A 26452-nucleotide genomic window follows, 5' to 3' on the forward strand; every position below is an offset into this window, starting at 1 on the left:
CAGCAGTGCATTGTAAGTCATTGATGCAAGTGAGAATCTTTGGGTGCTCATGTGAGGTTGGAAACTTGGTTGAATTTATTTGCAACTGGGCGAACAACCCAGAAGTCCTGAGTTCAAATTGTATATTGGCAGGTTGTAAAATTGAATTCAATGAAACTGGTAAATTGTGGCTAGGGTCAGAAAAAATGGCATGAAACCTCTCTAATTGTCAAAAAATCCCACTAGCGCACTAATGTCTTTCCAGAACAGGAACCGGTTAATCCTATCCAGTCTGGCCTGCACGTGATTCCAGACCACATCACATTGTTAATGCTTTGAAGTGGACTAGCAAGCCACTCAGTTATACAAACAATTGATGCCCTCCACCTCCTCAAAATAACTAGTGATGGGCATTAAATGCAGCCTTGATACGGAGCGAGATAGCCCCTGTTAGGGCCCGACCATCAGGGAGCGGCCACAGGAGCAGCCAGCAGCAGTCGGAGAGGCCCATAAAAGGGCCGGACCATCGGGGAGCGACCACAGGAGCAGCCAGCGGCAGTCGGAGAGGCTAATAAAAGGGCCCAACCGTCGGGGAACGGCCACAGGAGCAGCCAGCAGCAGTCGGAGAAGCCAGCTAGTGCAGGGGCAGAAGGAAAACAAAGAAGTAAAAAGAAATCGAAGTGTGACATCACAGCCAAGCAGGTAAGTGATTGGCTGGTGGATTGGTGAGTATTTGATCTTTTTCTTCATTTCTTATCAATAGGAAGCCTTTGGCATTGTTGCCAAATTAAATTAATCTAAGGGTTAAGTCATGTCAGGAGAGCACAGACCAGTGTCATGCTCCTCCTGTGCGATGTAGGAAGTCATGGATGCTACCAGTGTCCCTGACTACTATGTGTGCAGGTAGTGTGTCCAGTTGCAGCTCCTGACATACTGCATTGCGGCACTGGAGCTGCGCATGGACTCACTCTGGAGCATCCACGTTGTGAATAGCACGTTTAGTGAGTTGGTCACACAGCAGGTAAAGGTTACTCAGGCAGATAGGGAATGGGTGACCATCAGGCAGAGCAGTGGAAGGAAGGTACTGCAGGGGTCCCCTGCGATCATCGAAAACATAGAAAACATAGAAAATAGGTGCAGGAGTAGGCCATTCGGCCCTTCGATCCTGCACCGCCATTCAACAAGATCATGACTGATCACCCACCCCAGCACCTCCCCCCCACGCCCCCTCCACACCCCCCCCCCCCCGACCCCTCCAGCCGCAAGGACCACATCCAACTCCCTCCCGAACACATCCAATGAACTGGCATCAACAATTCTCCACGGCAGGGAACCCCACAGGCCAACAACTCCTCGAGTGAAGAAGTCTCTCCCCATCCCAGACCCAAACAGCCCACCCCCCCCCATCCCAAGAGCGTGCCCCACACCGGCTCTGGACCCACCAAACACCGGAACACTCCCCCCGCACCCAACCCACCCCGTCCCGTCAGAATCCTTCCCAAATGTCGAACACCCCCGGATGTCGAGCCCCCAGCCCCGGCCACCCCGGAGCCACGCCCCTACGATGCCAACATCCACCAACCGCCATCTGCGCAGTCAACCCGTCCACCCCACTCTGAACACTCCCCGCACCGAGGCACAGAGCTCCCAGGCCCGCCCCTCCAACACACTTCGCCCCCCCAGACCTCCGCTGCAATGTGGCCCCTCCTGTCCCCCGCCCTGGGTTTCTCCGCACCACACCTCCACCACTCTCCCCTCCATCCCCCCCCCCCCCCTCTCTTGCCTCATCTTCCCTCTGCCTCCCCGCACAGGCTCCCATCTTGGAGGCCGTAACCTTCTGGGGCAGGGAATTTTAGCCCCCAGCGTGGAAGTCCTGCTCCCGCCGCAGAATTGGCCTTACCACCCCTCAATGGAAGCGGAGTACAATTTCTCACACTCCACTTCCTTTGGGGGCAGTTACCGGGTCACGACGGGATGCTCCTGTGACAGTTTGAACTGGTGCTCTCCACTCTCCGTCCTGTGACAGTTGGAACTGGTGCTCTCCATTCTCCCGTCCTGTGACAGATGGAACTGGTGCTCTCCATTCTCCCGTCCTGTGACAGATGGAACTGGTGCTCTCCACTCTCCCGTCCTGTGACAGTTGGAACTGGTGCTCTCCACTCTCTGTCCTGTGACAGTTGGAACTGGTGCTCTCCACTCTCCCGTCCTGTGACAGATGGAACTGGTGCTCTCCACTCTCCCGTCCTGTGACAGATGGAACTGGTGCTCTCCACTCTCTGTGAGTCATCTCCCTCCAAAACAGATACACCATTTTGGGTACTGTTGGGGGAGATGACTCATCAGGGGAAGGCAGCAGCAGCCAAGTTCATGGCACCATGGGTGGCCCTGCTGCACAGGAGGGCAGGAAAACGAGTGGGAGAGCTATAGTGATAGGGGATTCTATTGTAAGGGAAACAGATAGGCGATTCTGCGGCTGCAAATGAGACTTCAGGATGGTATGTTGCCTCCCTGGCGCAAGGGTCAAGGATGTCTCGGAGTGGCTGCAGCGCATTCTGGAGGGGGAGGGGAAACAGCCAGCTGTCGTGGTGCATATAGGTACCAACGATAATAGGTTAAAAAAACGGGATGAGGTCCTACAAGCTGAATTTAGGGAGCTAGGAGTTAAATTAAAAAGTAGGACCTCAAAGATAGTAATCTCAGGATTGCTACCAGTGCCACATGCTAGTCAGAGTAGGAATTTCAGGATAGCTCAGATGAATACATGGCTTGAGAAATGGTGCAAGGAGGAGGGATTCAAATTCCTGGGGCATTGGAGCCAGGTCTGGGGGAGGTGGGACCAGTATAAACCAGACAGTCTGCACCTGGGCAGGACCGGAATCTATGTCCGAAGCAGAATGTTTGCTAGTGCTGTTGGGGAGGGGTTAAACTAATATGGCAGGGGGATGGGAAACTATGCAGGGAGGCAGAGGGAAGTAAAAAGGGGGCAGAAGTAAATGGTAGGAAGGAGAAAAGCAAGAGTGGAAGGCAGAGAAATCAAGGGCAAAAATCAAAAAGGGCCACATTATAACAGAACTCTAAAAGGACAAAGAGCGCTAAAAAAATAAGCCTGAAGGCTCTGAGTATCAATGCGAGTAGCATTCGTAATAAAGTGGGCGAATTAACTGCACAGATAGCTGTTAACGGGTATGATGTAATTGGGATTACGGCGACATGGCTCCAGGGAACCAAGGCTGAGAACTCAACATCCAGGGCTTTTCAATATTCAGGAAGGATAGACAGGAAGCAAAAGGAGGTGGGGTAACGTTAATGGTTAAAGAGGAGGTCAACGCAATAGTAAGGAAGGACATTAGCTTGGATGATGTGAAATCTATATGGGTAGAGCTGTGAAACACCAAAGGGCAGAAAACGTTAGTGGCAGTTGTGTACAGACCACCAAACAGTAGTAGGGAGGTTGGGGATGGCAACAAACAGGAAATTAGGGATGTGTGGAGTAAGGGTACAGCAGTTATCATGGGTGACTTTAACCTACATATTGATTGGGCTAACGAAACTGGTAACAATACTGTGGAGGAGGATTTCCTGGAGTGTATAAGGGATGGTTTTCTAGACCAATATGTCGAGGAACCAACTAGGGAGCAGTCCATCCTAGACTGGATCTTGTGTAACGAGACAGGATTAATTAGCAATCTGGTCGTGCGAGGCCCCTTGGGGAAGAGTGACCATAATATGGTAGAATTCTTCAGTAAGATGGAGAGCGACACAGTTAATTCAGAGACTAGGGTCCTGAACTTAAAGAAAGGAAACTTCGATGTGATTTGGCTAGGATAGACTGGCGAATGATACTTAAAAGGTTGATGGTGGATAGACAATGGCAGATATTTAAAGATCACATGGATGAATTACAACAATTGTACATCCCTGCCTGGCGTAAAAATAAAACAGGAAAGGTGGCTCAGCCGTAGCTAACAAGGGAAATTAGGGATAGTATTAAATCGAAGGAAGAGGCATATAAATTGGCCAGAAAAAGTAGCAAATCTGAGAACTGGGAGAAATTTAGAATTCAGCAGAGGAGGACTACGGGTGTAATTCGGAGGGGGAATATAAAGTATGAGAGGAAGCTTGCCGGGAACATAAAAACTAACTGCTTAAAGCTTCTATAGATATGTGAAGAGAAAAAGATTAATGAAGACAAACATAGGTCCCTTACAGATTCAGTGAATTTATAATGGGGAACAAAGAAATGGCAGACCAGTTGAGCAAATACTTTGGTTCTGTCTTCACGAAGGAAGACACAAATAACCTTTTGGAAATACTAGGGGACCGAGGGTCTCGTGAGAAGAAGGAACTGAAGGCAATCTTTATTAGGCAGGAAATTGTGTTAGGGAAATTGATGGGATTGAAGGCCGATAAATCCCCAGGGACTGATAGTCTGCATCGCAGAGTACTTAAGAATGTGGCCTTAGAAATAGTGGATGCACTGCACTGAGCCCTGCGGCACCCCACTAGTCACTGCCTGCCATTCTGAAAAGGACCCGTTAATCCCGACTCTCTGCTTCCTGTCTGCCAACCAGTTCTCTATGCACATCAGTACATTACCCCCAATACCATGTGCTTTAATTTTGCACACCAATCTCTTGTGCGGGACCTTGTCAAAAGCCTTTTGAAAGTCCAAATACACCACATCCACTGGTTGTCCCTTGTCCACTCTGCTAGTTACATCCTCAAAAAATTCCAGAAGATTCGTCAAGCATGATTTCCCTTTCATAAATCCATGCTGACTTGGACTGATCCTGTCACTGCTTTCCAAATGCGCTGCTATTTCATCCTTAATGATTGATTCCAACATTTTACCCACTACTGATGTCAGGCTAAACGGTCTATAATTACCCGTTTTCTCTCTCCCTCCTTTTTAAAAAAGTGGTGTTACATTAACTACCCTCCAGTCCATAGGAACTGATCCAGAGTTGATAGACTGTTGGAAAATGATCACCAATGCATCCACTATTTCCAGGGTCATTTCCTTAAGTACTCTGGGATGCAGACTATCAGACCCCGGGGATTTATCAGCCTTCAATCCCATCAATTTCCCAAACACAATTTCCTGCTTTATAAGGATATCCTTCAGTTCCTCCTTCTCACTAGACCCACTGTCCCCTAGTACATTCGGAAGGTTATTTGTGTCTTCCTTCGTGAAGACAGAACCAAAGTATTTGTTCAATTGGCCTGCCATTTCTTTGTTCCCCATTATAAATTCACCTGAATCCGACTGCAAGGGACCTACTTTTGTCTTCACTAATCTTTTTCTCTTCACATATCTATAGAAGCTTTTGCAGTCAGTTTTTATGTTCCCTGCAAGCTTCCTCTCGTACTCTATTTTCCCCCTCTTAATTAAACCCTTAGTCCTCCTCTGTTGAATTCTAAATTTCTCCCAGTTCTCAGGTTTGTTGCTTTTTCTAGCCAAATTATATGCCTCTTCTTTGGCTTTAACACTATCCTTAATTTCCCTTGTTAGCCACGGTTGAGCCACCTTCCCAGTTTTATTTTTACTCCAGACAGGGATGTACAATTGCTGAAGTTCATCCATGTGATCTTTAAAATGTTTGCCATTACCTATCCACCGTCAACCCTTTAAGTATCCTCTGCCAGTCTATTCTAGCCAATTCACGCCTCATACCGTCGAAGTTACCTTTCCTTAAGTTCAGAACCCTCGTTTCCGAATTCACTGTGTCACTCTCCATCTTAATAAAGAATTCTACCATATTATGGTCACTCTTACCCAAAGGGCCTCGCACAACAAGATTGCTAATTAGTCCCTTCTCATTACACATCACCCAGTCTAGGATGGCCAGCTCTCTAGTTGGTTCTTCGACATATTGGTCAAGAAAACCATCCCTAATACACTCCAGGAAATCCTCCTCCACCACATTGCTACCAGTTTGGTTCGCCCAATCAATATGTAGATTAAAGTTGCCCATGATAACTGCTGTACCTTTATTCCACACATCCCTTATTTCTTGTTTGATGCTGTCCCCAACCTCACTACTGCTGTTTGGTGATCTGTACACAACTCCCACTAGCGTTTTCTGCCCTTTGGTATTCCGCAGCTCCACCCATACCGATTCCACATCATACAGGCTAATGTCCCTCCTTACTATTGCATTAATTTCCTCTTTAACCAGCAGTGCCACCCCGCCTCCTTTTCCTCTCTGTCTATCCTTCCTAAACGCTGAATATAGGAGCAGGGAGGTCTTACTGCAGGTGAGACCACATCTTGAGTATTGTGTGCAGTTTTGGTCTCCTAGTCTGTGGAAGGACGTGCTTGCTATTGAGGGAGTGCAGCGAAGATTCACCAGACTAATTCCTGGGATGACAGGACTGACACATGAAGAAAGACTGGATCGGCTAGGTTTATACTCACTGGAATTTAGAAGAATGAGAGGGGATCTCATAGAAACACATAAAATTATGACGGGACGGGACAGGTTAGATACAGGAAGAATGTTCCCAATGTTGGGGAAGTCCAGAACCAGAGGTCACAGTCTAAGGATAAGGGTTAAGCCATATAGGACCGAGATGAGGAGAAACTTTTTCACCCAGAGAGAGTGGTGAACCTGTGGAATTCTCTACCACAGAAAGTTGTTGAGTCCAGTTCGTTGGATATATTCAAAATGGAGTTAGATGTGGCCCTTACGGCTAAGGGGATCAGCGGGTATGGAGAGAAGGCAGGAGTGGGGTACTGAAGTTGCATGATCCAGCCATGATCAAATTGAATGGCAATGCAGGCTCGAAGGGCCAAATGGCCTACTCCTGCACCTATTTTCTATGTTTCTATGTTTATTAATCCTGTCTCATTACATAGGACCAGGTCTAAGATAGCCTGCCCCTTGGTTGGTTCTGTTACATACTGCTCAAGGAACCTGTTCCTTATGCACTCTTCCTCAAGGCTACCTTGACCAATTTGATTTGTCCAATCAATATGGAGGTTAAAATCACCCATGATTATTACTGTTCCCTTTTTACAAGCCCCCACTATTTCCTGGTTTATGCTCTGACCAAGGGCTAGATTTTCCCCAAATCCCTCACCGCCCGATTGCCGCCCAGAAAAGACCGGTAAGCTTCATCAATTAACGCCTGCGAAACTTTCCATTAATGAGGTAAGTAAAATAGCCCGGCAAGAAAATGGTTCTTACACCAAAATTCTCGGCAGTTTTTTGGGCAGTTACAGCTGAAACTGCTGGGAACAGGTGGTTCTTAAAAAAAAATTTTAATTTTAGTTCCAGGCTGCGGTTGGGCCTAGGGAGGAGGGAAAACTTTAAAAATATATTTTCACCTAAAAAAAAATAAAAAGTTAAAAGACATTCTGAAGACAGTTTTAAAGTTAATTGCTGTTTTACAATTTAAAAAAAATAAAGAACCTTTAACTTACTTAGCTTTGCAGAGTACTCACCTACCCCCCTGTTTAGGCTGCTTCCTGTGGGCGGTTCCCTCGGCGAACTGGACAGGCTTCCGTTGAGGCCAAACTTATGCCCTGGCGCTTCTCTCAGCGGTGCACACGGTGCACATCGGTGATTTTGCTCCCGGCTGTCATTTCCCGATGTGGGCGGTCCCATTCAAAAGGTAAGGGGGAAACTTTCGCCGAGTGGTTTCCCTCAGAAAAACAATTGTACCGCTGAGAAAACCGCCGAAAATGAAGGTGAAAGTCTCCCCCTAAATGCCTTACAATAACACTGCAGTTGCTAACCCTTTAAATGCTGGTAATCATCTCATCCTTGCCATTTGAAAAACAAATGCTTAACAGAAAGTCCTACAAGACCAGAGCTCCGACCATGAGGAGTCTAAACATAAAACAGTTCCACATTTCAATCTGTGATTTTATTAACGACAACCTTCAACATGTTAATTTGTTTTATATCACTCCTTGCCAGTCATCAAACAAAGAACAAACTGAGAACCTGCCTCAGGTCTCAATGCCTATGCTGTTCCTGGACTTAAATTTAGCAAACACGCAGCAACAGACCCGGACAATTAAATGATTGAAGAGGTACAGGTAAAATCAGATTGCTGATACCAGGCACATTGCTCCTGGGTGTTGGCAGCAGGTAAATATTCAAGTTTCCTGCCATGATCAGGAGTATTACCAGGTGAGGCCTCACTTTTATCAAAACAAAGATTTTAAACTGTTCTGGAATCTCCCTGTAATGAGTCAGCAGACTGGACAAGAGTGATCTCAGGTGAATCAAGTCTCCCTCCACCAATGTCAGATGTCAGTAAGCAGCCGTGGTCTCCTTTCAGCATCTCTCTCGACTGGTACAAACAGGTTTGTCAAATCACATGAGGAATGTGGCTATATATGCGGATCCTACCACTGCATAGAGCACAAGAAGAACTGTATACACCTCATTCCAAATACTATTCCTCTCGTCCCTGTTTGGGAAACTGTGAAATTAAATTGGTGCATTCTGGTTAAAGGCTTCTCTGCTTCACAATTCATGATTTTGGAGCAAAATAAGTAAAAATGTGCAGCTTTATCCATACTCAACATACCAACCAATCCATTACTTCCTAAGAGCTACTTAAATAGTCAGTCTACCCACCCGCTTCACAGGCACTTGATATGCTCCTCAGTGCTAGTCAGATTTTTCTAGTTTTCTGGGTTGGCATGCATGCGACTAGTTCTGGCTACAGCTTCTACTGAATGTTGCTGCTTTGTTCCTTGATTCATTTATTGAAAAACCAGGCATTTTCACTCGCAAAACAAAGTGACAACCTCTGAGAAACCAGCATTACCAGGTAGTAGCAGCAGCCAGGAACAACTGCACATGTGCCAACCTGGAAAGCTAGCAAAGGCTCAACAACAGTTTAAAAAAAACTGACACAACCTTAAAAATAATCTGAGAGCATAGGAACATCCCTGAATATATAGCTACGTCATGTAGTTACACTGAAAGAGTGCAATGAGAGATGGGCTTGTCATAAATTAAGCTACAGGTATATCAAAGTTTCAGCACCTGTATAGTGGAAGATTGGGCCAAGCATCGAGGGAATTTTCCTCTCAATTCTTGCAGATTCAAATTTTGGGCTATTGTGAATATGCGAGGAGCATTCGTAATAAGGTGGACGAATTAACTGCGCAGATAGCTGTTAACGGATATGATGTAATTGGCATCACGGAGAAATGGCTCCAGGGTGACCAAGGCTGGGAACTCAACATCCAGGGGTATTCAACATTCAGGAAGGATAGACAGAAAGGAAAAGGAGGCGGGGTGGCGTTGCTGGTTAAAGAGGAAATTAACGCAACAGTAAGAAAGGACATTAGCTTGGATGATGTGGAATCGGTATGGGTGGAGCTACGGAATACGAAAGGATAGAAAACGCTAGTGGGAGTTGTGTACAGACCACCAAACAGTAATAGTGAGGTTGGGGACAGCATCAAACAAGAAATTAGGGATGCGTGCAATAAAGGTACAGCAGTTATCATGGGCGACTTTAATCTACATATTGATTGGGCTAACCAAACTGGTAGCAATGCAGTGGAGGAGGATTTCCTGGGATATATTAGGGATGGTTTTCGAGACCAATATGTGGAGGAACCAACTAGAGGGCTAGCCATTCTAGACTGCGTGATGTGTAATCAGAAAGGACTAAATAGCAATCTTGTTATGCAAGGCCCCTTGGTGATGAGTGACCATAATATCGCAGAATTCTTTATTAAGATGAAGAGTGACACAGTTAATTCAGAGACTCGGCTCCTGAACTTAAGGAAAGGTAACTTCAATGGTCTGAGACGTGAATTGGCTACAATAGACTGGCGAGTGATACTTAAAGGGTTGACGGTGGATAAGCAATGGCAAACATTTAAAGATCACATGGATGAACTTCAACAATTGTACATCCCTGTCTGAAGTAAAAATAAAATGGGGAAGGTGGCTCAACCATGGCTAGCAAGCAAAATTAAGGATAGTGTTAAATCCAAGGAAGAGGCATGTAAATTGGCCAGAAAAAGCAGCAAACCTGAGAACTGGGAGAATGTTATAATTCAGCAAAGGGTTTAATTAGGAGGGGGAAAACAGAGTATGAGAGGAGGTTTGCTGGGAACATAAAAACTGACTGCAAAAGCTTCTATAGATACGAGAAGAGAAAAAGATTAGTGAAGACAAACATAGGTCCCTTGCAGTCAGATTCAGGTGAATTTATAATGAGGAACAAAGAAATGGCACATCAGTTAAATAAATACTTTGCTTCTGTCTTCACGAAGGAAGACACAAATAACTTTTCGGAAATACAAGGGAACCGAGGGTCTAGTGAGAAGGAGAAACTGAAGGAAATCCTTATTAGGCGGGAAATTGTGTTAGGGAAATTGATGGGATTGAAGGCCGATAAATCCCCGGGGCCTGATAGTCTGCATCACAGAGTACTTAAGGAAGTGACCCGAGAAATAGTGGATGTATTAGTGATCATTTTCCAACAGTCTATCGACTCTGGATCAATTCCTATGGACTGGAGGGTAGCTAATGTAACACCACTTTTTAAGAAAGGAGGGAGAAAGAAAACAGGTTAGCCTGATATCAGTAGTGGGGAAAATGTTGGAATCAATTATTAAAGATGAAATAGCAGCGCATTTGGAAAGCGGTGACAGGATCAGTCCAAGTCAGCATGGATTTGTGAAAGGGAAATCATGCTTGACAAATCTTCGAGAATTTTTTGAGGATGTAACTAGTAGAGTGGACAAGGGAGAACCAGTGCATGTGATATATTTGGACTTTCAAAAGGCTTTTGACAAGGTCCCACACAAGAGATTGGTGTGCAAAATTAAAGCACATGGTATTGGGGGTAATGTATTGACGTGGATAGAGAACTGGTTGGCAGACAGGAAGCAGAGAGTCGGGATAAACGGGTCTTTTCAGAATGGCAGGCAGTGACGCAGGGCTCAGTGCTGGGACCCCAGCTAGTTACAATATACATTAATGATTTAGATGAAGGAATTGAGTGTAATATCTCCAAGTTTGCAGATGACACCAAGCTGGGTGGCGATGTGAGCTGTGAGGAGGACGCTAAGAGGCTGCAGGGTGACTTGGGCAGGTTAGGTTGAGTGGGCAAACGCATGGCAGGTGCAGTATAATGTGGATAAATGTGAGGTTAGAATATTATCTGAATGGCAGCAGATTAGGAAAATGGGAGGTGCAACGAGACCTGGGTGTCATGGTACATCAGTCATTGAAAATTGGCATGCAGGTACAGCAGGTGGTGAAGGCGGCAAATGGTATATTCTTATGTTGGCCTTCATAGCTAGGGGATTTGAGTATAGGAGCAAGGAGGTCTGACTTCAGTTGTACAGGGCCTTAATGAGGCCTCACCTGGAATATTGTGTTCAGTTTTGGTCTCCTAATCTGAGGAAGGACGTTCTTGCTATTGAGAGTGTGCAGCGAAGGTTCACAGACTGATTCCCGGGATGGCAGGACTGACATATGAGTGACTGGATCGACTGGGCCTGTATTCACTGGAGTTTAGAAGGATGAGAGGGGATCTCATCGAAACATAAAATTCTGACGGGACTGGACAGGTTAGATGCAGGAAGAATGTTCCCGATGTTGGGGAAGTCCAGAACCAGGAGACATAGTCTAAGGATAAGGGGTAACCAATTTAGGACCGAGATGAGGAGAAACTTCTTCACTCAGAGAGTTGTTAAGCTGTGGAATACTCTGCCACAGAGAGTTATTGATGCCAGTTCATTGGATATGTTCCAGAGGCAGCTGGATATGGCCCTTACGGCTAAAGGGATCAAAGGGTAGGGAGAGAAAGCAGGAAAGGGGTACTGAGGTGAATGATCAGCGATGATCTTATTGAATGGTGGTGTAGGCTCGAAGGGCCGAATGGCCTACTCCTGCAGCTATTTTCTATGTTTCTATGTATTGTCACTCAATTTTAAAATTATATATATTGGCTGTCACTGTGACACAAAGGCACTCTTCATCCCCTCCCCAGTTCAGTCTTCCTCCCTTGTTGGATCTGTCCCCCTCCCCCCTCCCCCCCCACCCCACCATTAAATATAAAACTCAGAACTACATCACAGCTTGCAAAAAGAGCTGACAGAAAAGGGTTAATTCTTATATTGCAGCCAAACTATCAGACATCATGAAGGACTATGATACAGGAAATCTGCCATTAATCTAAATCACCAGACAATGGCAGCAGAAGAGACATTCACACCTTCAATAGTTTGCTGTCTGAAAAGATACAGGAACATTCATATATTCATTTACCTTAAGGAGTTACGCTGTTTAAAAAACGTACCCTGGACTGTGGCTCCAGAAAGGCTGGTATCAGGGTAGGCCTAGATAATGGGCTGGACTCTGAGCCATTTGGATATGAACTGGAAACCAACAATTCAGTCACCTTTGGAAGGTTATTTTGTAAAGGATCGCACTGGATCGCACCCTACAGACAGGCAGGGGCCAAGGTAATCATGGACAACGACTCTAGATGAGGAATAATTAGCCATCAGGAGTTCACATTTGATGCGGCCATCGTGTTAAATCTGTTCCAAGATTGCAAATTGTTTTTTGGTATAAAGAAGACCCATTTTTGAAGGCAAAGAAGCAGCAGTAGAAGAACAGTAACAGAAGCTAGCCAGTCTTCGGGACACAAGCTGCAACCAAGGAAAAGGCCTACAGTCAACCTAAGAAAACTGAGGAATTGGTGATTGTATATTTTGTTCCAGCCAAATCATAGAAGGGTTTAGTGTTTAGGTCTGAATAACTTTATATGTAAACTCAAATCGCGAACGTGTTTAACTTTGTGCTAATGCAAATTACCTTTTCGTAGGGGTTTGTATTCTGGGTTTGTTAGTCCCACATAGATTGTAGTGATTTATACAAGGCAGGTAGTTGTGTGTGTATGTTCAATAAAACAAACGAATCTTGGTTGAGCCAAAAACCCTATGCCATGTGTAATTTTGTTCTTATAAATCCTGACGTCAAAGAACCGTGTAACGGGGAACAAGGCATTTAGTAACCCTTGTACCCTCTAGCCCTCAATTTACATCAGCATGCTTCTTCCCCTCTCATTGGCTAACACTGTCCCTCCACAGTTCATGTTGGCATTCTCCCACCTTTCCCTAGTTCAGATTAGCACTTCCATTCTCCTTGCTCCTCTTAATTCTGACACATTCCTCCCTAGTTCTCACTGGCACTTTTCCTCTCCGTGCTACTGGGTAAGAATTCTCACAATTATGTGACACCTGGTCTCGCAAAACTATTGGAAGAATTGCCACGTTCCATCCCCTGGAGCAGCAGCAGCAGATCAAACAGGCAGTGGCCATTCCAAGAGATTTAAAAGTGTTCACAACTGCGCCAGACTAAGCCTCTGATGACACAGCACATTAGCACAGTAACACCATCCTGACTTGGACATATATCTTTGTTCTTTCATTGTTGCTGGGTCAAAATCCAAGAACTCCATACTTAATAACACAGTGGGAATACCATGAGTACCTTCACCACATGGATTCCAGCAGTTCACCACCACCTTCTCAAGGGAATCTAGGGATGCTCAATAAATGCGGGCCTTGCGAGCAATGTCCAGATCCAAAGAATTAACTTTTAAAATGTCCTATGCCAAACAGTACACTTTCCTGCTGCACTATTCAAGTACTAGCTTCAAGAGACTTAGTTCTGTTCTATTAATCATAAGCTAATTTAAGACTTTGTTGTGTTGACTGAAATTTGGCAGAACCCGATGACCAACTATGTAAAATGATTCCACAAGTTATATGGCTGGCAGGCGTGTCCTCGAACAGATGTACAGCACAGAAGTATGATAAGACTATTGCTTATGATCATGGATTTCAGTTTTTTGCCCGAGCACCTACCTACATTTTTGCTTTGAATCTGGTGTCATTATTTGTTAAGCCACTTTAATAATGATCCTGATCAGTAGATTACTGCTATGTAAATAAACTCATGTTAGTAGTTGAGCCACTGAATATTCTGTTAACAAATTAAATATTTAACATTTTCTTGAAAGATACACAAGATTAATTTAGTCATGACTAGATCAACCACAGTGTTCCTAGCTTCGACTGACTGAAGATGCATAAAATATACCAATCCATTTTAATGATTTTGCACACAGTAATTTTATAAAAACATAAAAAAAGGAGGGAAAATACTTAATTAAAATTAAAATATGAAAGTAAACACTCAGAAAGTTATGCTGTAAAATAGGTGCTCGTGTTCTAAACTTCAGGAGTACTATTGCAGTTTACTTTCACAGTATATCATACATCCTTAAGACTTTACAAAGTTATAGAATGAAAGAAGGAAAAGAAAGAAGGAAAGAATTGCATTTATATGGAGCTTTTCACATCCACCGGATGTCCCACAGCCAATGAGGTACTTTCTGAAGTGTTGTCACTGTTGTAATGAATTCCTGTTCCGAGTGCCCTTTATTGTTTACTTTCATATTTTAATTGAATTTAATTTAATTATTTTCCTTCCCCTTTTTGAGAGAGTTGGAGTATTTTTATAAAATTATACACAGCCCGGTAACACGCTACCTAATACTTTGATTCTAGGCCAGGACTAATCCTCTTTTGTACTTGCAACTTTCAAGTTCACAGACTATATCCAACTTGTCAAAAGATGCTGTGAGCCATTACATTTCTCAGTAAATCTTCCAACTTGGAATGTTTGTAAAAAGGCTGTTCAGATTAGCTTCCGAAATTTCACTGTAGGCCCCTTTCTTTGTGTTCGCTACTGCGTTCTCTCCTGTCGCAGGGCTCTATTCTGCTACTTTCTCTCCTCCGCCAGGCTTAGTTTAATGGAACATCAAGCTTTTCTGCACTTTCACTGTACTCAGGATTCAAGCTGCTCTTCTGCACAATCTCACTCTTCTGCACTCAACTTGAGTTGCTTCCCCACCTGTGCACTAATTTTTAGTGATGTGTGTACATGGATACCCATGATTCTCCACAGTTTCCAATCTCTCACCATTAGGAAATGGCCATTAAAACCAAGATGATTGTTTGAAGGGAAGGACCAGTGCCTATCAGAACAAATCAAACCAATTCAAAGGCAGAATTAGAGGCTGGCACAAGCAGACATTGGCCCAGAAATCGCTTGAAATTGAAAAAAAAATTGGGCCAGAAATCGCAGCCTCCCCGGGTCCGTACGGAGTTTCTACGGACCTGGGAAGGCATCGGAAAAGCCGGTTTCCGGCGCCCAATGCACATGTGCTGAAAACCGGCTTTTCCGATCTGTCAAGTTTCGAGCTTGACAGATTGCACGCATCTCAGGAGCGAGGACATTCCCCCGGCAGAGATTGGGCTATCTGCCCATCTCTTGCCCTGCGAATATGCTTAAAACTCTTGCGCTTAGTAAAAGCAGCCGCACAGCCTACTTTTACCAACATAAGAGTTTAAAAACATATCAAAAACATATTAAAATAAAATTTAAAAATACATTTACGTTAAAAACCCTTGCCACTCAGGTAATTTTATTTTAAACCATTATTAATTTTTTTTTTTAAATCAGCAAATTTTTTTTTCAAAAACATTTCTATCAACTTTAATTTCTATGGTGTATTTATGTGAGGTGTTTTTTTTAAATGTTTTATGTAGTGTTTGGGAGTGTTTCTCATTCATAGTAATAGGAGTTTCATAAGTTACTACGAATGAGAATATACTATTGGCTGCCCAGAGCCATGTGACTCCAGCTCCAGACATGCGCACGTCCCGACATGCACGCGCTGCGACGCGCAGTCAGGCAAGGCCTCCGGACCAGGATCTCGCATGGGCGCAGCAGCTTCAAGTAGGTGCGCTTCTTTTTTCTAGAATCCAGTCGAACGCCTGCGGGAAGGAGAAACCGGGATTTCTGGGCCAACATTACATTCTTGCACACTGGTTGCTTGTGAACTTGAGGCAGAAAAGTATTAAGTTGAGCTAATGACTTGTGACAGTCAGCTATAGTTGTGTTAATTTTTGTTTATCTGCAAAAAGTAAGAGAATATATGAAAATCTTACATCTGCATCAATTTCATGTCTGTTTTTTCAATTATGAATTCCTACATTCACATTTACAATAGAAAACACCAGCATAAACCTGTAACTCTGATTGTAAATCAGGCCACTGGGTTCTTTCAAAATGTTTTCTGAAAATTTATTTCAACTGCCATTTATTCCTCAATAACTGAAATTAGTTAGATGAAGGATTTAGATGAAGGAACTAAGTGTAATAGCTCCAAGTTTGCAGATGACACTAAGCTGGGTGGCGGTGTGAGCTGTGAGGAGGACGCTAAGAGGCTGCAGGATGACTTGCACAGGTTAGGTGAGTGGGCAAACGCATGGCAGATGCAGTATAATGTGGATAAATGTGAGGTTATCGACTTTGGTGGCAAAAACACGAAGGCAGAATATTATCTGAATGGTGGCAGATTAGGAAAAGGGAAGGTGCAACGAGACCTGGGTGTCATGGTTCATCAGTCATTGAAAGCTGGCATGCAGGTACAGCAGGCGGTGAAGAAGGGAAATAGTATGTTGGCCTTCATAGCTAGGGGATTTGAGTAGAGGAGCAGGGAGGTCTTGCTGCAGTTGTACAGGGTCTTAGTGAGGCTTCACCTGGAATATTGTGTTCAGTTTTGGTCTCCTAATCTGAGGAAGGACGTTCTTGCTATTGAGGGAGTGCAGCGAAGGTTCACCAGACTAATTCCCGGGATGGCAGGACTGACATATGAGGAGAGACTGGATCGACTGGGCCTGTATTCACTGGAGTTTAGAAGGATGAGAGAGGATCTCATCAAAAAATATAAGATTCTGACGGGACTGGACAGGTTAGATGCAGGAAGAATGTTCTCGATGTTGGGGAAGTCCAGAACCAGGGGACATAGCCTAAGGATAAGTGGTAAGCCATTTAGGGCTGAGATGAGGAGAAACTTCTTCACCCAGAGAGTTGTTAACCTGTGGAATTCCCTACCGCAGAGAGTTGTTGATGCCAGTTCATTGGATATATTCAAGAGGGAGTTAGATATGGCCCTTACGGCTAAAGGGATCAAGGCGTATGGAGAGAAAGCAGGAATGGGGTACTGAGGTGAATGATCAGCCAAGATCTTTTTGAATGGTGGTCGAAGGGCCGAATGGCCTACTCCTGCACCTATTTTCTATGTTTCTATGTTACATGCAAAATAAAAATTTAACCAATAAAAAGAAGATTTTGCAATATAATTAACTTTACCTATTGAATTGTTTTTTGTGTCTTTTAATGTTTTCATTCATGTTTTTACTTGCTGGCCTTTGTCTCTCCCACAACCCTGGACTTAGAAACATAGAAACATAGAAAATAGGTGCAGGAGTAGGCCATTCGGCCCTTCGAACCTGCACCATCATTCAATAAGATCATGGCTGATCATTCACCTCAATACCCCTTTCCTGCTTTCTCTCCATACCACTTGATCCCTTTAGCCGTAAGGGCCATATCAAACTCCCTCTTGAATATGTCCAACGAACTGGCATCAACAACTCTCTGCGGTAGGGAATTCCACAGGTTAACAACTCTCTGAGTGAAGAAGTTTCTCCTCATCACGGTCCTAAATGGCTTACCCCTTATCCTTAGACTGTGTCTCCTGGTTCTGGACTTCCCCAACATCGGGAACATTCTACCCGTATCTAACCTGTCCAGTCCCGTCAGAATTTTATAAGTTTCTATGAGAGCCCCTCTCATTCTTCTAAATTCCAGTGAGTATGAGCCTAGTTGGTCCAAACGCAGAGCAGTGGGGCTGATTGGCCTGTTTCTGTGCTGTCAAAAGATGCACCAGGAGGATACCAGACCTATGCTCAGCTCCGGTGCAGCATTTAATCGGTCTACTGCCGTCGTGCGGTCTGTCGATCAGATCGTTAACCAGGTATAGATGGTGGGGAGGGGAGGAAGCCGGCCTGACTTAGAGGAGTTATTTTGTCGAGAGCTGTGACATTGTGAACTGAATAGATTGTGCAGTCAGACTATATGCAGTTACCTCAATATTGTTCATTCAGTTCAACTTTCTTCCACTTTAGCTTTTAGCAGTTACTGCCGCCAAAAATTTGCAAAATTATTTGAAGAAAAGTTAGAGGACAAATTTCAACGTTTTACTGAAGTAAAATTCATGTTTTTTTAAATAAAGAGAGGTTGTGTGTGGAGAAAATGGCAGTGTTCTGACTGCATACCTGATGCAGCCTTTACTTTGTGCTCCATTAACCATAGAAAGTACAAGAGACAGAGAGATTAGGGTTGGAGAGAAGGTGAGAAAGTGTCTTACACTTCATGAACAGTTGAATTTTGAAACAAGCTAATTACCTCACCTGTGTTATGTTGACAATCATAAAAGACCAATGCTAATCTCTTATTCTGATTTGGTTTCATTTCTTAACAAAAAGTTACATTTTGAAAGCAAACAATACCGGTAAACAAATAGGAAGATAGGGTAGGAAGGTGGAGGCAAGGTGGAAACTGGGTTAGAGAATGAGAGGTCTCTGGCCTCTCTCCACCTGCCTTTGGAGAAAGTCTCTTTCTTAGGCAGTCCCCCGAATCGAGGATGACTTGCTTCCACGCCAAAAAGGGATGAGCTCACAGGTGTTTCAATGAAGGACCAAATATTCCAGGTCGAAAAACTGCATATTCAAGGGTGGAAAACGCCTGCACGTGGATTTTAAAAAAATGTGTGGTGACCGTTGCACACCAGCCACCACACGGGCTTGACAGAGCTAGGTCTTGGTCCAGTGCCAAGGGTTAACCAAGATGACTGGAGACCAGCTCTGCTGCACGGACCTAGTGTGCACTCATATCGCAGTGTGGGCTGGCCCGTGCTGCCCCTGGGCCCTCGCCTATTGTGGACCCCGAACTCACGCCTCTCCTGGGCCCGATCACATCGCTCCACAATCTCTCACCACTCCTTCGCCCCGACGTCGCCGCTCCTGCCCACGCTCCACAATCAGCGACTTGGACCTTAGTGATGTCCAATCCAGTCGCCCTCTTCACAGCCATCGCCCTCCCGGACGGGCTCGCGCTGTACCTTGCAGTGGTATGCCGCCACGCTGCTCGCTTTTTAAGGCCCTGACCTGCCGTTGATGGTCTCTCGCAGGTCAAGGCCGCCACGTGATAGGAAGAGGAATGGATAATTGAAAGTTGAAGTGACAGAGGACACATTGGGAGCAAAGGGATGGACGGAAAACTGAGTCATTGCGGGAGATAGTAAGGGAGATGCTAAGGGTCATATTTCTCAGGCAATCCCCAACCTAAATTCAGCCTGCAGCCATTGGTGTCCTCTTCCCCACTACACCATATCACCCGCCTCCCGCCTGAAAGCCAAGAAAAGGACACAGAAAAGCAAAAAATAACAGAAGAAAATATATAAAATCAGAGTAGATAGACAGTGAAAAAGCAACACAGAGACAAGAAAGAGAGTGACCATATTCTTTGACTTACATAGAAAGTAGGTGCAGGAGTCGGCCATTCGGCCATTCAAGCCTGCACCATTCATGGCTGATCATGCAACTTTAGTACCCCATTCCTGCTTTCTCTCCATACCCCTTGATCTCTTTAGTCGTAAGGGCCACATCTAACTCCCTCTTGAATATATCTAACAAACTAGCCTCAACAACTTTCTGTGGTAGAGAATTCCACAGGTTCACAATTCTCTGAGTGAAGAAGTTTCTCCTCATCCCGTTCCTAAATGGCTTACCCTTATCCTTAGACTGTGACCCCTGGTTCTGGACTTCCCCAACATCGGGAACATTCTTCCTGCATCTAACCTGTCCAATCCCATCAGAATGTTATATGTTTCTATATGAGATCCCCTCTCAGTCTTCTAAATTCCAGTGAATATTAGCCTAGTCGATCCAGTCTTTCTTCATATGTCAGTCCTGCCATCCCGGGAATCAGTCTGGTGAACCTTCGCTGCACTCCCTCAATAGCAAGAATGTCCTTCCTCAGATTAGGAGACCAAAACTGCACACAATACTCAAGGTGTGGTCTCACCAAGGCCCTGTACAACTGCAGGAAGACCTCCCTGCTCCTATACTCAAATCCCCTCTCTATGAAGGCCAGCATGCCATTTGCCTTCTTTACTGCCTGCTGTATCTTTACTGCATGCTTCTTTACTGCCTGCTGATACCTTCAATGACTGATGTACCATGACACCCCTTTTCCTAATCTGTCACCATTCCGATAATATTCTGCCTTCCTCACACTTATCACATTATACTGTATCTGCCATGCATTTGCTCATTCACCTAACCTGTCCAAGTCCCCCTGCAGCCTCCTAGCATCCTCCTCGCAGCTCGCCCTGCCATCCAGCTTAGTGTAATCTGCAAACTTGGAGATATTACATTCAATTTCTTCATCTAAATCATTAATGTATATTGTAAATAGCTGGGGTCCCAGCACTGAACCTTGCAGCACCCCACTAGTCACTGCCTGCCATTCTGAAAAGGACCCGTTTATTCCCACTCTTTGCTTCCTGTCTGCCAACCAGTTCTCTATCCACGTCAATACATTACCCCCAATACCATGTGCCTTAATTTTACACACTGATCTCTTGTGTGGGACCTTGTCAAAAGCCTTTTGAAAGTCCAAATACACCACATCCACTGGGTTCTCCCTTATCCACTCTACTAGTTACATCCTCAAAAAATTCTAGAAGGTTTGTCAAGCATGATTTCCCTTTCATAAATCCACTGCTTTCCAAATGTGCTGCTACTACATCTTTAATAATTGATTCCAACATTTTCCACACTACCGATGTCAGGCTAACCGGTAATTCCCTGTTTTTTCTCTCCCTCCTTTTTTAAAAAGTGGGGTTACATTAGCTACCCTCCAATCCATAGGAACTGAACCAGAGTCTATAGAACGTTAGAAAATGACCACCTATGCATCCACTATTTCTAGGGCCACTTCCTTACGTACTCTGGGATGCAGACTATCAGGCCCTGGGGATTTATCGGCCTTTAGTCCATTCGATTTCCCTAACACCATTTCCTGACTAATAAGGATTTCCCTCAGTTCCCCCTTCTTGCTCGACCCTCGGTCTCCTAGTATTTTCGGGAGGTTATTCATATCTTCCTTAGTGAAGACAGAACCAAAGTATTTGTTCAATTGGTCTGCCATTTCTTTGTTCCTAATTATGAATTCCCCTGATTCTGACTGCAAGGGACCGACATTAGTCTTCACTAATCTTTTTGACTTTACATATCTATAGAAGCTTTTGCAGTCAGTTTTTATGTTCCTAGTAAGCTTACTTTCATACTCTATTTTCCCCCTCCTAATTAAATCTTTAGTCCTCGTCTGCTGAATTCTAAATTTCTCCCAGTCCTCAGGTTTGCTGCTTTTTCTGGCCAATTTATATGCCTCTTCCTTGGATTTAACACTTTACCTAATTTCCCTTGTTAGCCACGGTTGAGCCACTTTCCCTTTTTTATTTTTATGCCACACAGGGATGTACAATTGTTGTAGTTCGTCCATGTGATATTTAAAAGTCTGCCATTGCCTATCCACCGTCAACCCTTTAAGTATCATTCTCCAGTCTATCCTAGCCAATTCACGTCTCATACTGTTGAAGTTTCCTTTCTTTATGTTCAGGACCCTAGTCTCTGAATTAACTGTGTCACTCTCCATCTTAATGAAGAATTCTACCATATTATGGTCACTATACCCAAGGGGCCACGCACGACCAGATTGCTAATTAATCCTCTCTCGTTACACAAGACCCAGTCTAGGATGGCCTGCTCTCTAGTTGGTTCCTCGACATATTGGTCCAGAAAACCATCCATATCCACTCCAGGAAATCCTCCTTCATAGTATTGCTCCCAGTTTGGTTAGCCCAATCATTGTGCAGATTAAAGTCACCCATGATAACTGCTCTACCCTTATTGCACGCGTCCCTAATTTCCTGTTTGATGCAATCCCCAACCTCCCTACTACTGTTTGGTGGTCTGTACACAACTCCCACGAATGTTTTCTGCCCTTTGGTGTTTTGCCGCTCTACCCATATAGATTCCACATCATCCAAGCTAATGTCCTTCCTTACTATTGCGTTAATCTCCTCTTTAACCAGTAACGCTACCCCACCTCCTTTTCCTTCCTGAATATTGAATACACCTGGATGTTGGGTTAACAGCTATCGGTGCTATCAATTCATCCACCTTATTACAACTGCTCCTCGCATTGAGACTCATAGCCTTCAGGCTTGTTTTTTTTTTACACTCTTTGTCCTTTTAGATTTATGTTGTAATGTGACCCTTTTTGATTTTTGCCCTTGATTTTTCCCTCCTACCTTTTGCTTCTGCCCCCTTTTTACTTCCCTCTGTCTCCCTGCATTGATTCCCATCCCCCTGCCTTTTTAGTTCAAACCCTCCCCAACAGCACTAGCAAACACTCCGCCTGGGACATCGGTTCTGGTCCTGCCCAGGTGTAGACCATCCGGTTTGTACTGGTCCCACCTCCCCCAGAACCAGTTCCAATGTCCCAGGAATTTGAATCCCTCCCCCTTGCACCACTCCTCAAGCCACGTATTTAGCTGAGCTATCCTGCAATTCCTACTCTGACTAGCACGTGGCACTGGTAGCAATCCTGAGATTACTACCCTTGAGGTCCTACTTTTTTATTTAACTCCTAGCTCCCTAAATTCAGCTTGTAGGACCTCAACCCATTTTTAACCTATATCGTTGGTATAGAAACATAGAAACATAGAAAATAGGTGCAGGAGTAGGCCATTCGGCCCTTCTAGCCTGCACCGCCATTCAATGAGTTCATGGCTGAACATTCAACTTCAGTACCCCATTCCTGCTTTCTCGCCATACCCCTTGATCCCCCTAGTAGTAAGGACCTCATCTAACTCCTTTTTGAATATATTTAGTGAATTGGCCTCAACAACTTTCTGTGGTAGAGAATTCCACAGGTTCACCACTCTCTGGGTGAAGAAGTTCCTCTGCATCTCGGTCCTAAATGGCTTACCCCTTATCCTTAGACTGTGACCTCTGGTTCTGGACTTCCCCAACATTGGGAACATTCTTCCTGCATCTAACCTGTCTAACCCCGTCAGAATTTTAAATGTTTCTATGAGGTCCCCTCTCATTCTTCTGAACTCCAGTGAATACAAGCCCAGTTGATCCAGTCTTTCTTGATAGGTCAGTCCCGCCATCCCGGGAATCAGTCTGGTGAACCTTCGCTGCACTCCCTCAATATCAAGAATGTCCTTCCTCAGGTTAGGAGACCAAAACTGTACACAATACTCCAGGTGTGGCCTCACCAATGCCCTGTACAACTGTAGCAACACCTCCCTGCCCCTGTACTCAAATCCCCTTGCTATGAAGGCCAACATGCCATTTGCTTTCTTAACCGCCTGCTGCACCTGCATGCCAACCTTCAATGACTGATGTACCATGACACCCAGGTCTCTTTGTACCTCCCCTTTTCCTAATCTGTCACCATTCAGATAATAGTCTGTCTCTCTGTTTTTACCACCAAAGTGGATAACCTCACATTTATCCACATTATATGTACAACATCATATGAGCTCAACTAGAATACATGGGAATAGGAGTCGGCAATTCAGCCCCATTACTCTGTACTGTCATTCAATTAGAATGGTTGATCTGTATCTTAAATCCATCTAACCACCATTGTCCCGTAACACTTAATACCCTTGCCTAACAAAAGTCTCACTACTGAGATTTTCAATCAACCTAGCCTCAACAGATTTTTGTGGGAAGAGTGTTCCAGATGTCCACTGAAGAAATGCTTCCGGTCATCACCCCTGAATAGCTCTAATTTTAAGGTTATGCTCCCTGATTCTGGATTCCCCCATCAGAGGAAAGTTTCAGCTTAAATACCTCTATTAGATCACCATTAATCTTTCTTAGCTTCAAAGTCTTACATTAGGTACAAAGCCTTACATTTCCCAACATTTAACTCCTTCTGCCACAGTTTTTATTACATACAATTTAGTATAAAAAATAAAATGCAGCTTTTATAATTGTTTTTATTTTCAAAGGGTATTTCTGGGGTATGCCAAAGTGTCTTAAAGATTTATTTTCTTCAAGCATTATAACTGCTTTTTTGAGATAAAGTGGATGTTCCCACTATGCATATATTAACTGACTTTAAGCATTCATGCCAATTATCATGTGGAATTGCCAGGATTTGGAAGTAAAACGATGAGTGAGATTGGAGTAGTGATTTTTTTTAAATTACATATTTAAGATATTATTATGATATGTGTCTTGTGATCCATTCCAGGATCAGTCATGGGGAGCTGAGTGTTACTATAATTTACATGCAAGTGCAGCATCTTTTAAGTTATGTAACTTTGAAAGTTGACCAACCTTCCAGATGAAGTGTCAACCCAAGTGGACTGTGGCAAGCCTTTCCAACTTCCAAAAAGTTTTTGATAAAGGTCCACATGAAAGGATATTAATTCGGCTCAAAGCTGTTGGGAATGATTATGATGCTGGCTGAAGATTAGGGTAAAGGTACTCATTGGAGGAGTTATGTGGGGAGGAGAGTATAAGTGGAATATTATTGTTTCTTGTTTACCACAATAGGAAAGGCAGTGGAACTGGAGGAAGCAGCTCAGAAATTACAAAATGAATTGGACATAGATGACATACTTCATGAATGGTGTTGAAAAACCAAGGATGAAGCTGAAAGAAACCCAAGAGTTCTAGTAGATTCAATGCTAAATATATCTAACCAATGCAGAGTAGTAATCAACAAAACCAACAGAATGTCTAAATACTAAGCCGAAACAGTAGAATATAAGTCAGAGGAGGTAATGATTAAACTTTATAGTACACTGGTTAGACCGCATCTTGAATAATACATCCAGGTCTGGTTACCACAAAATGAGAGAGATTCAAGCACTGGAGGCAGTGCACAGAAGAGCTACTAAGCAGATCCCCAATGTCACTAAAGTTGAGACCATTCATTCAACTGCTTCTCCTCTTATCTCTTCCTTTAAGACCCTCAACCAAGCTTTTGCTCACCCCTCCTAATATCTCTCTCTTTGGCTTATTATTCAATTTTACCTTATGTCTCTGTGATATGGCTTGGAACATTTTTGTTACGTTAACACTGTTATATAAATGTAATTGCTGTCATTAAGGATCATTAGCAATGAAGAAATACTGGGGAACCATGGGCTTAAGTCTACAAAAGTGTCTGAAGGGCAATTTAGAGTAATTTCTTTACAGAGTGGTGAAAATGTGGAACTTAAGGCCAGGTGGTGGTTGAGGCCAAATGGTGGTTGAGGTGGATAGCACTAAAGGGGAGATGTATAATTAAAGAGATGTAGAAATGAGGGAGAAGGGAATAGAGGGATACAGGGGCAGGGTGAGGAAAGGTAATTGGGGTGGGAGGAGGCTCATCAGTATAGATCAGTTGGGCCGAATGTCCTGTTTCTATGATGTAAATTCCATGAAATTCTGTATTTTAATCTTCACTTCTGAGGCTCATGATTGAATATCACGTGATCAAACTCCAGGAATCTGTTGCACCAAAGTTGGCAACCCTGGTACTTGCGCTTCAAAATAATGCATCGTGCAAAATGGTTTGAAAAGTTTGATAGACACGATACTATATTTATGCTTTACTTTCTAGATTGGCAAGCAAGCAGATAAAAGAATGCAGTCGCAGTTCTAATTAGAAGTATATCATGTACCTGTCGTGTTTGAAACCAAATGATTTGCTGAAGGATGACTGCACGTTTTACCACTGTATGCCTCCCACCGCCCTAAAACACCTAACTCGGTACAATTAAATACTTCTCACTGCAAACCAGTAACGTTATAAACTTGGTGAACACTCATTAATGGATAACAACAAATTGCCAACGTTGCTTCCGAGTCGAGCAGTCCCAATTGACGTCCGGGCCATCCAATGAAAAACCAACATGTGCCCACAGCGTCCAACCAGCAGCGAGCAGCACCGCGGGCCGTCCCCATTCTGTCCCGCCCCTTTCTCCCAATAAATAAATCCCAGAGTGAAAATAATATTGGCCTCGCGGGAATAGGGATTACATCGCAGGCGAGCTGTATGTATGTTTCCGTTTTTGGGTGTGGAATAAAATAAGTGAAGTCAAACAGTACCCGTCCGCACACGGCGACTGCTCCTTCCTCCGGCGCGCTCTCCGCCTCCGCGCCACAACCGCTCGTACTTCCGGTCTGAGCAGCCTGCCACTCCTCACAGGGCAATTGCCACATCTGTCCTTTGCCGGCACACTGCCCTCATTCCTCTTGAATGTAACTTTAAAAAAAAAACATGCATGAAAAATTTGCAGTAAAGATTTGCAAGAATGGTGCCAGGGATGAGGGACTTCAGTTACCTGGATAGACTGGAGGAGCTGGGGTTTTTCTCCTTCCAGCAAAGAAGGCTGAGAGGAGATTTGATAGAGGTGTTAAAAATCATGAGCGGTCTGGACCAAAGTAGCTCGAGAGAAACTGGTCCTATTGGCA

At 44.2% G+C, this 26452-nt stretch overlaps 1 protein-coding gene across 2 annotated transcripts in view; it reads right to left on the bottom strand.

Annotated features, from left to right (window-relative positions):
- Positions 1-26167, bottom strand: part of triqk (triple QxxK/R motif containing) — a 181431-nt gene extending 155264 nt beyond the window's left edge. Inside the window, exon 1 of one of the 2 annotated variants that reach the window (XM_070876289.1) lies at positions 26087-26167. The gene's annotated coding sequence lies outside the window, so the exon portion shown is untranslated. Of the gene's footprint in view, positions 1-25659; positions 25846-26086 lie in introns of those variants that run through there. The other variant, XM_070876298.1, reaches the window with a different exon arrangement.
- Positions 26168-26452: the final 285 nt, after the last annotated feature.

The sequence above is a fragment of the Pristiophorus japonicus genome, chromosome 1 (genome assembly GCF_044704955.1).
Source record: "Pristiophorus japonicus isolate sPriJap1 chromosome 1, sPriJap1.hap1, whole genome shotgun sequence".
In the NCBI taxonomy this organism is placed as follows: Eukaryota; Metazoa; Chordata; class Chondrichthyes; family Pristiophoridae; genus Pristiophorus; species Pristiophorus japonicus.